Here is a 16,423-nt window from a genome sequence, read left to right on the forward strand (position 1 = left end):
AATTCCTGCACATCAACCCAGACTCAGCTCTGTGCCTCCCATGATTGACATGAGAAATAGACCTGCAGTGTTTGCCAACTTTAATTCAGTGGCTCTCAAAGCATTCAGTCTGGAAGATATCAGGCTACTAAGAGTCAAGGGGAACCAAAAAAAGCACTGCCCTAAGGTCTACTCTACAACAGGCTTCCTTGGCATTTCCCAGCACAGACCACATCTCCAGGGTACTGACGCTGGCCAGCTTCTGCCAACAATAGTCAAAAGGCTACCCTTGCACATCTCTTAGCATCCTCAGGGTCCTACTGTCTGAGTTATCCAGCTCGCCCTCCATTCCCAGAGCTGCCAAGCAGTCTCTCCATTGGCTCAATGCATGGAATCAGATTGGGAGTATCTCTTAAATGAATTGGGCTTTTGTTCCTTCCAACCTGTGTTGAAATTTACAAGACTAAAACAAAGGCCCTCACTGTGCCCTGGTCCTGGCTCTGCTGGGACACTAATTACCCAGCAACAGCACATGTGGGAGAAAGTGGCCAACTCTGATTAAGGAGCCCCATGGGAGGGCGCTGAAAACAATCTTTTCTTTTTCTTTCTAAAGTTGCCTTTGTTCCTATCACCGATGGCCACTCTGCCTCCAGGCTGCTGGGCATTTGTAGATACAAATGAGTTACCAGATGGACACCATGCTGGAGCAGGAGACCCTGGTGCACTGGGTGCCTGCCACGTGCTGAGGCCGTGCAAGATGCTCTTTGTACATGAGCACTGTTCCTCCAACATCTCTGCAAAATAAGCATCATTATCCCCACATGAAAGACGAAGGATCAAGAGCCCAGAGCTGCAAAATCCCAGCCAGACTCAGCTGGATTAAAACCCAGTTCTGGCTCAAAAGTCATGGCCTATGACTTCCAGAATAAACTAGAAAGGGTGGCTCTCCCCAAATCCTAGATCACAGCATTTTACTGTGGGGAAGGACCTTTCTAGAGATCAATATGTTCAGTCAAGGCCCGAAACAGTGAGAGGGCTTGACCAAGAACGCCCACCCATTGGACAGTTTGACTGGCACAGACATAGTCTTGAAATCTGAAGCTTTGCTTGCACTTTCCCATCTACTTTCCTCAACCATCATTGTCCTAAACTTCTCAAGAGTCTCTCGTCACTGACAGCTGACCAGACTGATTGATGATGAACAGGCAGGTTTAATTAATTCTGGGGTAGCTCACATTTCAGTGAATGCAGCCAAAAACAAATATCAGTTCTCCAGCTGCAGAAGAATCTATGAATGAGTTTCAACTAGGGACATATGTAAGATCATACGTATGGGGGAAAAATAGCCATCTTTTTTCTTCCAGCTAGAGTCACTTCAGAGTAAGCCCTGGACATCCTAACATACTCCCACTGAATATAAGGGACTGAGCAATGCACAGCTGGAGTTAAGAAGGTTTGGTGTCCGAGGCCTCGTGGCCACAGCAAGGTGCCTGCCTAGGTTCTCACCATCAGCCTAGCAGTGTGGTGATCTGCGGTCTGACACAGAGAGTTCAGGTATATAGAAACACAACTAAGACCCTTGCAATCGGAGGGCAAAAGTCTGGGGAGGGAAGACCTGAACCACAATAAAGTAAACGAGGTCTAGCCCTCTTCCCCAAGACTAAGGAAATCAGGCTGAATGGATGAAAATCTGGCAGTAAGCCAAATTAACTCTGCCTTGACTGTAGAATCTCTCTCTGTTACATTTTCTCGGAAAGGGTACCCAAGGTACCAAGCAAGCAGATTCGATAGGGGCAGCTCTTTCTCCTCCCCCAGTGATGAACAATGAGGAGGTAGGCAAGGTGGCTCTGAGTGGGGGAGGGTGACCCTTCCCAAGATTAGTGGCAGAGAATTAAGCCATCTGTACCAGAGGTTAGAAATGCTGAGGTCAAATTTTCGTAAACTCTCCAGGGGAATAAAATATGGCATAGGTGGACTTTTTTTTTTTATCCATTAAGGGCAAGAGAAATGGACTTTTTTTTTATCCATTAAGGGTAAGATAAGTGATAAAGGTCTTAAATTGTCTTAAACAACACTGAGCTTAAGTATCGATCATAATGGAAAGAGTGACAACATTTAAATCTGTTCAATTCAGTTAAGCTTTGGGACTTAAAATTCACGCAGTGTCAAACTGTTCGGACTTAAATTTTGATTCAAAGCACTTACAAGAGTCCCGCCTTTAGGTCGGGGCCTAAGACCCCAGAGTCTCAGCTTCAGCCACCACATAAGTCACAGCACATCATTGGAGTGAGGTACCAGGACTGGCAGTGTTTAGGACACTGTGGTTGCTACTCTAAACATTCTCCATGTTCATCTCATTTAAGACTCATGACAACTCTATGAGTTAGTGACTCCTGTCTCACACACACACACACACACACACACACACACACACACACACACACACACACACTGCACAAGAAAGGAGACAGAGGCATGCCATGCTCACCATCACCCAACGGCAAACAGTAGAGCCAGGATTTGAACCCAGGCATATTAACCCCAAATCCTGTGTGTCACCACTATCCCATTTTGTCATTCATGTAAATGTTTACCCCAGTGCCTGGCACCTACCAAGCCCTCGGGAGCCTTCAGCTCCTGTGCTGTTCTGATAGTCCCTGAGATGTTAGAAATCATTGTCAAGCAAGGCCTCTCTACAAATTTTACTGGGACACTAAGAGCAGGGCTGTCCAGAGACTATCGGACTCACTGGATGGCAGCTGGGGGTCCCATCCAGCCGTCAGATTTGGAGTCACTGCTCTTCAAGCCAAACCTCTGAAGCAGGGTGGACACGTCACGCAGAATGTGGAGGCCAACCAGAGCTACCCAGATGATTCTTTGAAGTCTTGGCTTGAGCTTGCAATCTTCATCTTAAAAATCAAGTTAGATGCCACCCAAAGAGTTGTCTTCCTGTGTTCCTAGGAAAGTAACATGTCTTCCGGTGCTCAAACTGACAAGCAGCCTTCTGGCTGGGCCCCAGCTGGGTCTTCCCATAGACTCTCCCTTCTTTAAAATTCATAGGATCTCAGCTGGTGGCAATGACTTAGACGGGCATGTGCCATGGCCTGTGACTTTTGTACCCCTGGGTAGCCTCAGATGGTTTCAAGTGATGACTCAGGCCTGGCAAGGAAGAGAAGACCGCGCATGCATACCACAGCCGTGACTTCTTACACAGTGCCCACTGACCACGCGCACTTACACAATAAGCTTGTTTCACCAGGAGGCCCAGGTGCCTGCCAGCATCGTTACAAAAACCCATGGGAACCTGGCTTCCCTGCCAGCCAACCAGGCCTGGATCCTGCTCTTCTGGACCTTCCAACTGAATGTCACATCAGGGCTTTCCAAGTAGAATTTCTAAACCCACAAGACTGCAGAGAGAGACAAGGGGAAAATGCTCACATCCTCAGACTCATCCCTTTTCAGCAGCACTCCTGACTCAGTAGGTACCAAGACACAGAGTAAGTATTCATTATAGGAATCTAAAATACAACACAAATGAACCTATCTGCGAAACAGAAACAGACTCATAGACATACAAAACAGACTTGTCGTTGCCAAGGAGGTGGGGGGTTGCGGGAGGGAAAGACTGGAAGTTTGGGATTAGCAGATGCAAACTAGTATGTATAGGATGGATTAACGACAAGGTCCTCCTGTATAGCACAGGGAACTATATTCAATATCCTGTGATAAACCATAATGGAAAAGAATATGAAAAAGAATATATATATGTAGGGACTTCCCTGGTAGTCTGGTGGTTAAGACTTTGCCTTCCAATGCAGGGGGTAAGGGTTCGATCCTTGGTCAGGGAGCTAAGATCCCACATGCCTCACGGCCAAAAAACCAAAACATAAAACAGAAGCAATATTGTAACAAATTCAATAAAGACTTAAAAAATGGTCCACATCAAAAAAAAATTTTTAAGAAAAAGAATATATATGTATAACTGAGTCATTTTGCTATACAGCAGAAATTAACACAACATTGTAAATCAACTCTACTTCAATAAAAAAAATTTTTAAGTACTTATTATAATTTCTACTAGACTCACCTACCCTGTCCCCTGGAGTCACCCTCCTTTGCTCAGAACTATCTGTGCTCAGAACTCTTACCTGCGACTATCTGAAAGGCAACCCAGGGCCCAGGACTGAGGTCACGTGTCACAAGACAAGACCTCCCACATTCATGATAGAGAGAGTCAACTCAGTCTCAAAGAACCCATGACTCTTCCCTCCCCAAAGATGACTAGGACAGGCATGTTGCCTTATTCTCCTTGTGACATCTAAGCAACCAGGAGAAACCTTATGGCTGACATGTACTGGGCTTTCTCTGGTACCACTCTCTTATCATTTGACAGTGATTATTCATCGTTACAACAGCCCTATGAGAGAGACTGGAAGTTTGGAGTCGATCAGTAACCCAGTATAACTTTTTCCATTTAAAATAATGAGAAATATATTTCTGATTAGCATTTTTGTGCAGAACTTTAGATTTTCACCAAGAGATAACTGAAGTTTAGTGTGAGATGTCTGTATGTATTGTCAAATTGGGGGAAAAAAGTTTGAAAAGAAGTGTTTATTTTGTGGGTTTTCAGAGGGCAGGACTGTTGTATGGAGATAGCAGGGAGTAGTTCAGCTCATGTGAGAAAGAATTTTTACCATTAGGGCTGTAGGATAACGGGATGGGAAGAAGTGAGTCCACTTTCAAAAGACATGACCAAGCAGAGGGTGGATGTCCACATATTGGAGATATTTTTGATTCTTGCCGAGGAGAAACCCAGTGGGGTTTTTAACTCCAGTTCCTCTCTTTAAAAACTCAGGAACCCAGTTTTTTAAAAGATTTTAAAAGATATTTATCTGTTAAAGATGCAGTAGTTGAAGCCTAGTGATGATGATGTGGGAAAGAAGGGGAGAGGTGGAGGAAGGGGAGGTGAGGAAGTGGGAAGATGCAGGAGGGAGAGGGGCTGGGGCTTCTTCTGCATCCTTGTTCCCCCGGTGTAAAAGCAACTGAACCGCTAAGGTTTCAGAAAGACCTTTTGGAAAGCACAAAATTTTAGACCAGTGGTAAAAGTTTTGTTGCCTGTTGGTGCAGATTTCTCTCAGGATGCTGACACTCTGGTCTTTCCTTTTTTATTGAAGTATAGGTGATTTACAATGTTGTGTTAGTTTCTGCTGTACAACAAAGTGATTCAGTTATACCTATATATACATTCCTTTCCATATTTTTTTCCATTATGGTTTATTACAGGATATTGAATATAGTTCCCTGTGCTATACAGTAGGACCTTGTTGTTTATCTATTTTGTATATGGTAGTTTGTATCTGCTAATCCCAAACTTCTAATTTATCCCTCCCCCACCTCCTTTCCGCTTTGGTAGTTTGTTTCCTATGTCTGTGAGCCTGTTCCTGTTTTGTAAATAAGTTCATTTATGTCATAGTTTAGATTCCGCATATAAGTGCTATCATATGGTATTTGTCTTTCCCTTTCTGACTTACTTCATTTAGTATGATCATCTCTAAGTCCATCCATATTGCTGCAAATGGCATTATTTCATTCTTTTGCATGGTTGAGTAGTATTCCATCATATATATATATATATATATATATATATATATATATATATAAAACATCTTTTTTATCCATTCATCTCTGACACTCTGTTCTTAAGAAGGCTTGTCCATAACTCAAGAGGTATCCTTCCTATGAAAGGCAGTGATAGTGGATGCATTTGTATATGTTCAAATCCTTTGTTCATCACTGCTTCAATAAAGTATATCAATATTTCTATGTACAAAGTCCATAGAAGACCATTTAAGAAGAAATTCAAAATAACCTCCAATCTACCTACCTAGAAATGGCCATTGCTAGTGTACCTGGTGTATTGCCTTCCATTCATTTTGCAATACATTTATTTTCATAAAATTGAGCATACAATCTGTTCAGCTTTTCGTTATCACCTAATATTATGTTGTAAACGGTTGTTGTATCAGTAAATATTTTTTGAAGATATAATATTTCCATGCAGTTTAATATGTACTTTTTGATTTCTGAGAACATCTTTTTCTTATATTTATTAAATATTTTTATTTTTTCTACCATTACCTGTTAATATAGTCTGACCATTTTCTATTTAAAGATGAGTTGGGTTTTTTTCTTTTATTTACTGTGGTCTTGTCAATTTTATTGCAAGTACTTTTTCAGCTTAGTGATAGCTTTTAAAATTTGGTTTTGATTTTCAGACAATTAGCAAAAGCTAATTTATGAGCATTAAATCTATGAACAATTGTATTCATGATTTCTCCACTTCTTTCATGCCTTCAAATTTCTTCCACATGCCTGAAAAGTTACATATTTATTTCTCCTTCTTCCACTTTTTTTCCTTCATTTCTTTACCTTTAACTTTTTAAGTTGTTTTATTTGATTTTTTAACTCTTTTTCTATTCACAAAATTATTGCATTTTCAACTTAGGAAATTTGAAAAATATAACCACTAAAACTCTATAATCTCACACATAAGGATAGCCACTGCTACCATTTCCTTTATTTATTTGCAATTTTTATACTTTTATATATTTTTAATAAAATTGAGTTTATTTTATATATGCACATATATGTACATATAGCTTGTATCATCCTTTTTGTTTAACATTACATAATAAGTATCTTATATGTTATTAAATAGTCTTCAAAATGTTTATTCATTGACTGCATAATATTTCATCCTAGGGACTATATGATATTCAACAAATTCCCAATTATTGAACTTTACTACAAATAGGACTGAAATAAAAATACTTGTAGGTAAATCTTTGTCTCCTTATCCATCTGTCTACCTATCTTATCTTTTCCCTGGAGAGATGCCAAGACATGGAATCTACAGGTCATAGAATTGAAATTTTTAGAGGTTTCCAATAAATATCACTCTTCAGAAGAGCTGAATTCTTTTAAATTCAGATCGGACGTATGATGGGACTTCCTCACCACACTCTCCCCAAATCAAGTGATTTTTAAAAATATCTTTGCCAATATAACAAAAAAAGACAGTAACATTTCATTATAATTTGCATTGCTTGGTTACTAATGCAGCAGAATATTTTTGCATCTAAATCTTGACTCCATCTTGAATTTATTTTGGTGTTTGTAGTAAGGAGCAGCCCTGACTTGATTTTCTCACAAAGAACCAATACTATTTGTTGAAAGAGTCTACCCATTTCCCAGTGTATGATGTGCCCTTGTTTATACTCTAAGCTCTCATGTAGGTTTGAGCTTAAAGACTAGTCCTTCAGTGTATCACTAATAGGTCTACTGGTTTGATTATTGTAGCTTTATACATTTTGCATATCTAGTTGTGATTCTTTTATTCCTATTCCTTCATAGCCCATGTACTTCAGAGTTATTTTACGAAATTCCTCCAAAAAATAGTACATTGGGAATTGTTACTGAGATTTCTGAAGCTTGTAAATTAACTTGAATCAAATTAACATCTTTACATCATTAAGTCATATAGAATGATGCATCTCCCATCCTTTGAATCTTATTTAATATCTCTTAATAAAATTTGGGAGTTTGTATCATAAAGGTTCCACACATTTCTTGGTAGCATTATTCCTAGGTATTATGTGATTTTTCTTGCTAGTTTAATATAAGCGCTTTCTCTATTATGGTTTCCAACTGTTGTTTGACTGCTTATATACGGCAAAGCTATTAATTTTAGTAAATTTTATGGGAATAGTCTTTTAAAATCATATGTTAGTGTGTTGAGCTTTATCAATTATATTTCAGTTTTAATGGATACCATCAAGTTGTTTTGGCTTTAATGGCATGACCAATCAGAAAATTTTCCTCACACAAAACTGTCCTTGAATTCTTTACATAAACCCTAGTTCTTTATATAACATTCATGCTTTCAAATTTTGCATCCACATCATGGAGCATGTGCCTTTATCCTATTTGTGCTATCAATGAAGTTTTAAGTTCAGGATTAAGCCAGCTTTGTAAAATTGGAATTTTTTTCCATGATTTTTTTTCAGCGTGGAAGTCACCTCTTTCTTAAAAGTTAAAAATAACAACAGGAATCTGTCTGGTCATAGGATAAATTTTAGAATAAATTCTTTAACTATTTTTTTTTTTTTTTTTTTTTTTTTTTTTTTTTTTTTTTTTTTTTTTTTGTGGTACGCGGGCCTCTCACTGTGTGGCCTCTCCCGTTGCGGAGCACAGGCTCCGGACGCGCAGGCTCAGCGGCCATGGCTCACGGGCCCAGCCGCTCCGCGGCACGTGGGATCTTCCCAGACTGGGGCACGAACCCATGTCCCCTGCATCGGCAGGCGGACTCTCAACCACTGCGCCACCAGGGAAGCCCTCTTTAACTATTTTTACATTTCTTTCATGAGCATTGATTTGTTTGAGGTTTTTATTCTTAGATCAATTTTGAATTTTCCCAGCAAAACACTCAATTCATTGAAATGTTCTATTTTTTCCGTAACATTTATTCTCTTATATTTTCAAATCTATGATTATAGCTGCTTATTTTTCTAAATTTGTTTTCTCTTTTTTTTGCTATTTAAAATATACGTTTAATCAAAATGCACAAAACAGTAAAAATAAAGGTGTACGTGATGCAAATGTAAAGAGTTCTAATCTTATAGCATTATTGGGAGAGGAGAGAAAATTTGTATTAAATTTTAATAAATCTAGGAGTCATAATCTTTATTTTTATTGAAGTATAGTTGATTTACAATTGTGTTAGTTTCAGGTACAGCAAAGTGATTCAGTTATACATATACATATATATATTCTTTTTCACATTCTTTTCCATTATAGTCTATTACAAGGGATTGAATATAGCTCCCTGTGTCATACAGTAGGTTCTTGTTTTCTCTTTGTTCTTAAGTTTTCTAGAAATTGAGCCAGAAAACCTCTTCTTATGTCTATTAGTCAGTTACACTAGGAGGAGTCTCTCCATGCTAAATCAGAATTTCTGATTCAATTAAAATTTCTTTTCCACTGTTTGGCTTGCATTCTTGTTGTTCTTTTACCTGTTTTCTTGAGATGACTTCATCATCCATTCATTTCTATTCTTTCTTTTTAAAAAATGAAATCATTTGCTATTATCACATTGCCTTTAAAGACAACTTTAGCCACATTTCATGTCTTTGATATAAGTATTCTCTTTCTATTAATTTCCAAACAAACTATATAAGAAAATGGGTTTGACTCCAGTTATAAAATAAAGAAGTCATGGGAATATAATATACAGCATAAGGAATATGGTCAATAATACTGTACTAACTTTGTATGGAGACAGATGGTTACTAGACTTATTGTCATGATCAGTTCAGAATGTATGCAAATGTCAAATAACTATGGAGTACACCTAAAACTAACATGGTATTGCACATTAACTATATTTCTTTTTTTTTTTTACATTAACTATATTTCAATATTTTTTAAAAATGTGCTTGAGTTTCGGAGAGGTTTTTGGAATTTTATTGTTTTGTTTCTTAAGTGATTGGATAGATATTTTCCAATTAATTTTAATTGGAAATTAAATTAATTTTTATTATTGGTTTCAATTTTTATAGCATCGGAGTTAGAGAACATGGCCCATACAATTTCCACAATAAATTGGGAACCTGTTGATATTTTCTTTGTGCAATATATCTTTTAATCTGACAAAGGCTGATAAAGATTGTTAAAAACGTACACTACTTTACCATTAACCTCTTCTAGTGTAAACAACATTAGATTGAACATTTGATTGGAAGTAACACTGCCAGCCCTGATTCTGTTGTGCTGTTGAGTGCATGAAGCAGGGTGTGTGGGGGGAAAGCATTAACCTCTGAGTTGAGATTCTTCCTCGACCCGTGATGACTTGAGATTCTCTAAACCTCAACCTCCCTTCCTCTGAAATGGGGATGAAAATAACACATACCCCTAAGGACTTTCGAGAAATAATGCATGACAAGTGCCTAGAATACTAACCGAGACATTGTCCACACTCAAAAAGAACATGGCTTCCCTCCAGATCCCGTGCGGCCGCTGGAGTCAGCTGCGTTGCACCTGGGGAGTTAGGAGGTGCAGGGCCACCGCCACCTGCTGTACCGCGCGGATTGTGGGATCTTAGTTCCTCGACCAGGCGACCAGGGATTGAACCCTGGCCCGGAAAAACCCTGTTGGAGGCTATGCGTCTGTGAACAAAGGAGAAGGGACAGCGGTGAGCATGTCAGCCCTGAACTGCAAGCCTGGCCTCCATCACAGCGCAGTGCGGTACTTTTGCAATTGATTTAACCAAGACATGGCTCCAGATTCAAGGCCAGAAGAATGATGCAAACTTTAAAGAAATCAGGTATCGAGGAATGTTGCATGCGTTTGTGAGGATAGGCAGAGAGGAAGGCCTGAAAGCACTGTATTAAGGGATTGCTCCTGCGATGTTGCGCCAGGCTTCCTATGGCACCATCAAGATAGGCGCCTACCAGAGCTTGAAGCGGTTATTTGTCGAGCGCCTGGAAGGTGAAACCCTTCTGATAAATGTGGTCTGTGGAATTCTCTCTGGAGTCATATCCTCAACCATTGATAATCCAACTGATGTTTTGAAAATGCGGATGCAAGCACAAAATAGCACCCTTCAAGGAGGAATGATAGGCAACTTCATTCACATTTACCAGCAAGAGGGAACAAGAGGACTTTGGAAGGGCTTGTCCCTTACTGCTGAGAGGGCCGCTATTGTTGTTGGTGTGGAGTTGCCGGTCTACGACCTCATCAAGAAGCATCTGATTCTCTCGGGCTTGATGGGAGACACTGTGTATACCCATTTCCTCTCAAGCTTCACCTGTGGGCTGGCGGGGGCCCTGGCCTCAAACCCTGTTGATATGGTGAGAACACGTATGATGAATCAGAGAGTCCTTCGAGATGGCGGGTGCCCTGGCTACACAGGTTCCCTGGATTGTTTGTTACAGACGTGGAAGAATGAAGGGTTTTTTGCTCTATATAAAGGGTTTTGGCCAAATTGGTCAAGACTTGGTCCCTGGAATATTATTTTCTTGGTCACATATGAGCAGTTGAAGAAATTGGATTTGTGACAAGTCAAGACTGCATGAGACATCCCGCTGAAAATGCTCACATCTGAAATAGCGAAGCTTCCTGTCTTTCCTACTGCTTCTCACTGCTTCGCCCACCACAGATTCTGAGGTGTGAGCAACAGGTGAAGACTGGGTTAGCTCGGACTGCTGTGTCCTGGCATCAGACACTCTGCACCAAATGTTTAATGGCATAGACTGTAACATCCAAACACTAGTCCTTACCATTCAAGTGCCCTTCGACATCAAAGATAACATGAAATGCATGTTTCTTGCTAAAGAAAACTTGCATGAAGTTCAGGAACTGTGGACTGATTCCCTCAGGGGAGAATAACTCCTGATGCATCTCAGCTCATAGCTGAGACTCCCAGACTATTTGAAAGAAGCTCTTCAGAACCATGGAATGAATAGAGCCTCCAAGAGGGTGTTATTGTTCCTGAACTTCTGGGGGGGCTTTGGCTTCATGTCTGCCAAAGAAATTCACAAATGGAGACCTGGTATACCCCAGGTATAAACAGTGCAGGATATAGATCCCTGGAATATTGCACTGCTTTCTAATTTCCAATTTTGGCAGGATCTTTCACTTATAATAAGTGATTTTTAAGCCTTTGACCACTCGACCTTTGCGAGGAATTGTTACAAAAAAGCATTAATATCTAAACTCAGGATGGTGTGATAGGTTGGCTTGGAAGGTGGCAAAGTCTGTGCTGGTGGGAGGTGTTTTTAAGCTACTTGGGTTCTGTCTTAAGTAATGTTTGTAATTTGCTCTGTGATTTTAGCAAAGTTTCTATTTCCCAATCTGTAAACTGGGGATAATAACATCTATTGATATTGAGGGTCAGGTGAAGAAGACAGTAGCTGCTACTACTTGACTTGTCTGATTAGTGTGTTTACATCATGCTGTCATACAGCCATCATCCCAGAATAAATGGTCTGTGTGTATGGAAGAGAGTCATTTTATCATGGGCTTCTCCTGAGTGAGATCCTTTCTTTAAAGCTTGTGAAAGAAAGAGGTTAAGGTTTTATTACATTTTCCGTAGCAAAATGTTGCAAGTGAATCAAAGAGTTGATTTTGCCAGATTTCCCGTGTTTTACTCTAGTTCTGGTCACATTTGTCAACATATTTCCTGTCTTAGACTTCCTAATCAGTTTGGAATGAAAATACTTGCTTGAAATTCGAAAGGTGATTTTTTTGTGTGTGTGTACCTATTTATCTGAAGTCTGATAAGAGGTATATAAGGTCTTCCTTCTTTTCTTCTAAAGACAGGGTATCATTCTTCTTCTTCATCTTATTCTTTTCAAAATAAAAAGTGATTCTGAGAGCACCCCCAAAAAAAGAACATATATTGTAGAACATACAACTTATCCATATAAAATGGCTCCCTGTTTTCCATTTAATGCTTTTTGCTTTGAAGATCACTTTTTTGGAAGTAACACTGCCAGCCCTGCCTTCTTTGAATCTGTGTTGCCTATTAAATCTTAGTTTATTTTATTTTCAGTCTCATCACATTTTATTTTAGAAGTACACCATGTTGATGGGATATAACTCACTGGTTTTTAAATACAATTTTAAAGCCTTTGTAAAAGAGTTTAAATTATTTCTATTTATTGGCTTATAGTTGTCTCATGTCTACTTTATCATTTTGTGCATTCCGGCTGTAAGGTTCTCATGCTGTATCTGTTTTCTTTCATTTGCTTTTATGGTCTATATTTTGTTTCTTAATCTACTCTAAAGTTGTAAGCTTTATATTCTTCATTAAAACAATTCTACCAGTGGCTGCTTTAAACTTTTTGAGTTTTTTTGGTTTGTTTTTGTTGAGGCAAAATTAACCATTTTAAAGAGAACAATTCAATGGCATTTAGTGTATTCAAAATGTTGGGCAACCACCACCTCCATTAAGTTTTATAAAGAGGATTTTCACTTTATTAATCTATTTACCAAAGTTTGTATTTTCCTGAGTAAGATGAGAACTTTATCTGACTCTTACTCTCTCCAGTGTTTCTCTAGCAGAGATGGGGTTATAACCCATTCATAATAATTAGTAGTGAGAAGGATTAAATTTCTTTAAACTCTATAACCTCTCTCATAAATTATGTTTGTTATTAACATGCAATTTTGAATCTTGGAAATTTACATTCAATTTCCTCATAAAGTGTTATGGGTTTAATTGTACCCCCCCAAAAATTCATATGCCTCAAGTAGCTCAGAATGTAACCATATTTGGAGGTAAAGTCTTTTCAAAGGTAATTAAGTTAAAATTAGGTCATGAGGATGGCCCTAATCCAACAGTACTAGTGTTCTTATAAAGAGAGATTAGGACATAGACAAGCACAGAGGAAAGACCACGTGTGACCCACGGAGAAGGCAGCCATCTGCAAGCCAAAGAGAGAGGTCTGAGAAGAAACCAAGACTGCCAACATCTTGATCTCAGATTTTTAATCTCCAGAACCGTGAGAAAGTAAATATCTGTTGTTTAAGCCACCCAGTCTCTGGTACTTTGGTATAGAAGGCTTAACAAACTATTATATGTAATAATCTAATCACCTTTCCATCTCAGGCTCTCAATACACTGTTTCCACTTCATCACCACCATCACTACCAGCATTCATGCACGTCCACACTTCATCCTCAGTAGGAGTTAATTTCTCCTACTCATCAAGGGACCCCTTTTCCGACCACCTCTGCCCCTCTGTATTAGGTCTCCTGTACTTCAGCTTCCCAGGCATTTCTCCAATTATACTTACCCAGCTCTTTCCGAGACAACAATTTACTCTATATCCCCATAGTTTGGCACATGTTAGGTGCCACCAACAATTTACCAAATGAATGAATGAAGCTCGGAACAAATGAAAGGCATTCTGGTGTTGCTACCTGTATTGTTTTCACTGTAACACAACACTTGCTTATTTAGCCCAAATGGTTTTCATTTCCGAAGAACAGATTAATCTTCTTCTATTGCTCTGTTTTGGCCCTCAACCTACATTTTGAAATGTCTTGCTAATGCCGATTAATACAACAATACCCACAAAAACCTGGCTTGCAGGTAGCAAGTGCAGTTTGATAAAGGCTGAAACAAATTTTTTTTTTAATCACTCAGACAAGTAAGGATGAAATCCACTTATCATGAAGGTAAATATCCCCTCTTGGAGCCCCCAAGCCCCAAATTAATATCCGGTCACCATGATATGTTTAAAATAAATGAACCCAACTGGAAAGGATTCATAGGTATTTTTACACGTATACAAACCTAGATATTTCATAAATACCTGTCCCATGTAGCCCCCATCCTCAGATCCTGTGGATAATTAAAAGCATACCAATGCACTGCACTGAATTTGCTGCCAGTAATTTACAGGGAAGAAAATAATTATTCCAACAGTTAGACCCAGAGCAGCATATTCCTTGTCAAAGAAGGCCAAAGATACCTGTGCATACTTCTGCATCACCCTTTAACAGCTTATTTAATTTGTACACTGATGAAAACTCAAAATCCGTCTAGGAACACACCTGTTAATAAAATGATGTATGAGATTCATGTGATTTTTTTATCCTGGGGGCTTCATACCCAGTCTCATTTGCATATTAGAAACCCTTTGCATCTCTTCCCCAGAAGCTGCTGGCTTCCAAAAGCCATTCACAGCACACAGCCGTTGCTCTAAATTCAGTTACTCTTGTTAGCATTAAGTCCGTGTATTCCACTGGGCAGTTGGATTGTCATTTTTATACAGACCACTCTCTGCCCTGGAGCGACTGTCCTTCACTACAGCCTTAGATATTTTTCATTCCCATGTTAAAGAAGCACTCCTTTCTAATACGGGAATGAAATCTATCCAAAACTAATAGTACCACTCAAGACGGAGATGTGGAGACCTGCCTCCCGCTTCCGGGTCCCTTCACATCACGCCACCCTCCCAGCTCCCTGCTTAGAAGCTGCCCTGTTGTCAATCAGGATTTCTCACAGCTGTCAGAAAGCCAGATAAAACTGGTCCCTTTGGCAAGGGTCCTTTAACCCCACACCCCACAGCTCAGCGGAGCAAAACAACAGACCAGCAGGGCGGAGGGGTTCCATCAGGGGCTGCCTTCAGGCAAGGAAAGGCAGTCACCAGCCACAGCTGTGCATCTTCTTTCCAATAACACATGCAGGGTTAAAGGAGTCTTTTTTTTTGGTGGGGAGGTGAGGGCGGGTGGTAAATGGAGGAGGAGGTGGAATATGAAATTACTTTTTCTCTCCTGTTTCCTTCCCTCATTCCCCTGCTTCAACTATCAGTTCAAAAATGATATTTAAATGGCATTGGATATGGATTCTACCCTCGAAGGACAGTGGGAAAGGGAAAGTGCAGGCAGGGAGGAATATTTGAGGACCACCAACTAAGTGCCCAGCAGGTTACAACAGCCCACTCAAATGTCACAACCCCACGAGATAGGTCTGATACTTCCCTGTTGGCTTGTCAAGAACCAGCAGATCAGAGATTTGCAAAAAGCCAAAAAAACACCATCCATGGTGCAACAGAAAGAGAGAGCGGGGGGGTGGGGGGGGGTGGCCAGCAAGGACTCCTTTCTCTGCTCCTCCAGACACTTTTTCCTCTTCCTCCTCCCCAACCTCCAGGATCAGCAGACCCAGGCCAGCAAAGGCTACACTGGGGCGGCCCCCAAACTCTGACCAAGGCGCCAGCAGGAACAAAAGATACAAAGGGAGCCGGTGGCCTTTGTCATGACGATTCCTGCTAGGAAACCACTTCTCGCCTCCCTAGTGTTTCTCTGAGGCTGATTGATACTCTTGGAGCGGGAAACCCATGAGAAAGTCCCTTTCCCTCTCAAAATTGAGAGCTTCCAGTGGGCTCAGCAAATGTGCCAAGACACCCCCCCCAACTTTCCATGGTGAATGAGGGCATTGGGGCAGGAAGCGAGCCTGCCAAGCGCTGTTCTTAGCTTAAGGCTCCCCAGCCAGGCACCAGGCTCCCATGTCACTGGCGGGCTGCTCAGGATTTTCTAAAGGCCGGGGGCTGTGATGAGTATGTGAGAAAAACAAATATTTGTCCCAGGGTTTGGGAAAGAAAGGAAAGGAAGACTGGAAAAAAACTCCCCCAGGCAAGCCTGGGAAACCCCATGGGTCTAATTGAAAGGGTTTAAAATAGTAAATATGAAATCTAAACTCAGATGGTGCTTTTTCAAAGGAAGCAAACCACTCAATAAGCTGATTCCTTTGTATAGATCACCTTAAAAACAACAAGAGGCAAACCTTCCCCCTCAGCTATCTCACTGCCAAAATCCCATTTTGGTCACACAGCTGAGCAGGTAAGAGCCATGAGCTGAGTGGGATCGTTGGGAGAAG

General features: G+C 40.2%; 1 long non-coding RNA gene and 1 pseudogene across 2 annotated transcripts in view; one reads left to right on the plus strand and one right to left on the minus strand.

The window, feature by feature from the left end:
• Positions 1-16,423, minus strand: part of LOC131752094 (uncharacterized) — a 223,494-nt gene that overhangs the window by 13,543 nt on the left and 193,528 nt on the right. The gene's annotated exons all lie outside the window — the stretch shown is intronic.
• LOC131752243 (kidney mitochondrial carrier protein 1 pseudogene) lies at positions 10,261-11,093 on the plus strand (annotated as a pseudogene).

Source organism: Kogia breviceps, chromosome 3 (genome assembly GCF_026419965.1).
Source record: "Kogia breviceps isolate mKogBre1 chromosome 3, mKogBre1 haplotype 1, whole genome shotgun sequence".
NCBI lineage: Eukaryota > Metazoa > Chordata > Mammalia > Artiodactyla > Physeteridae > Kogia > Kogia breviceps.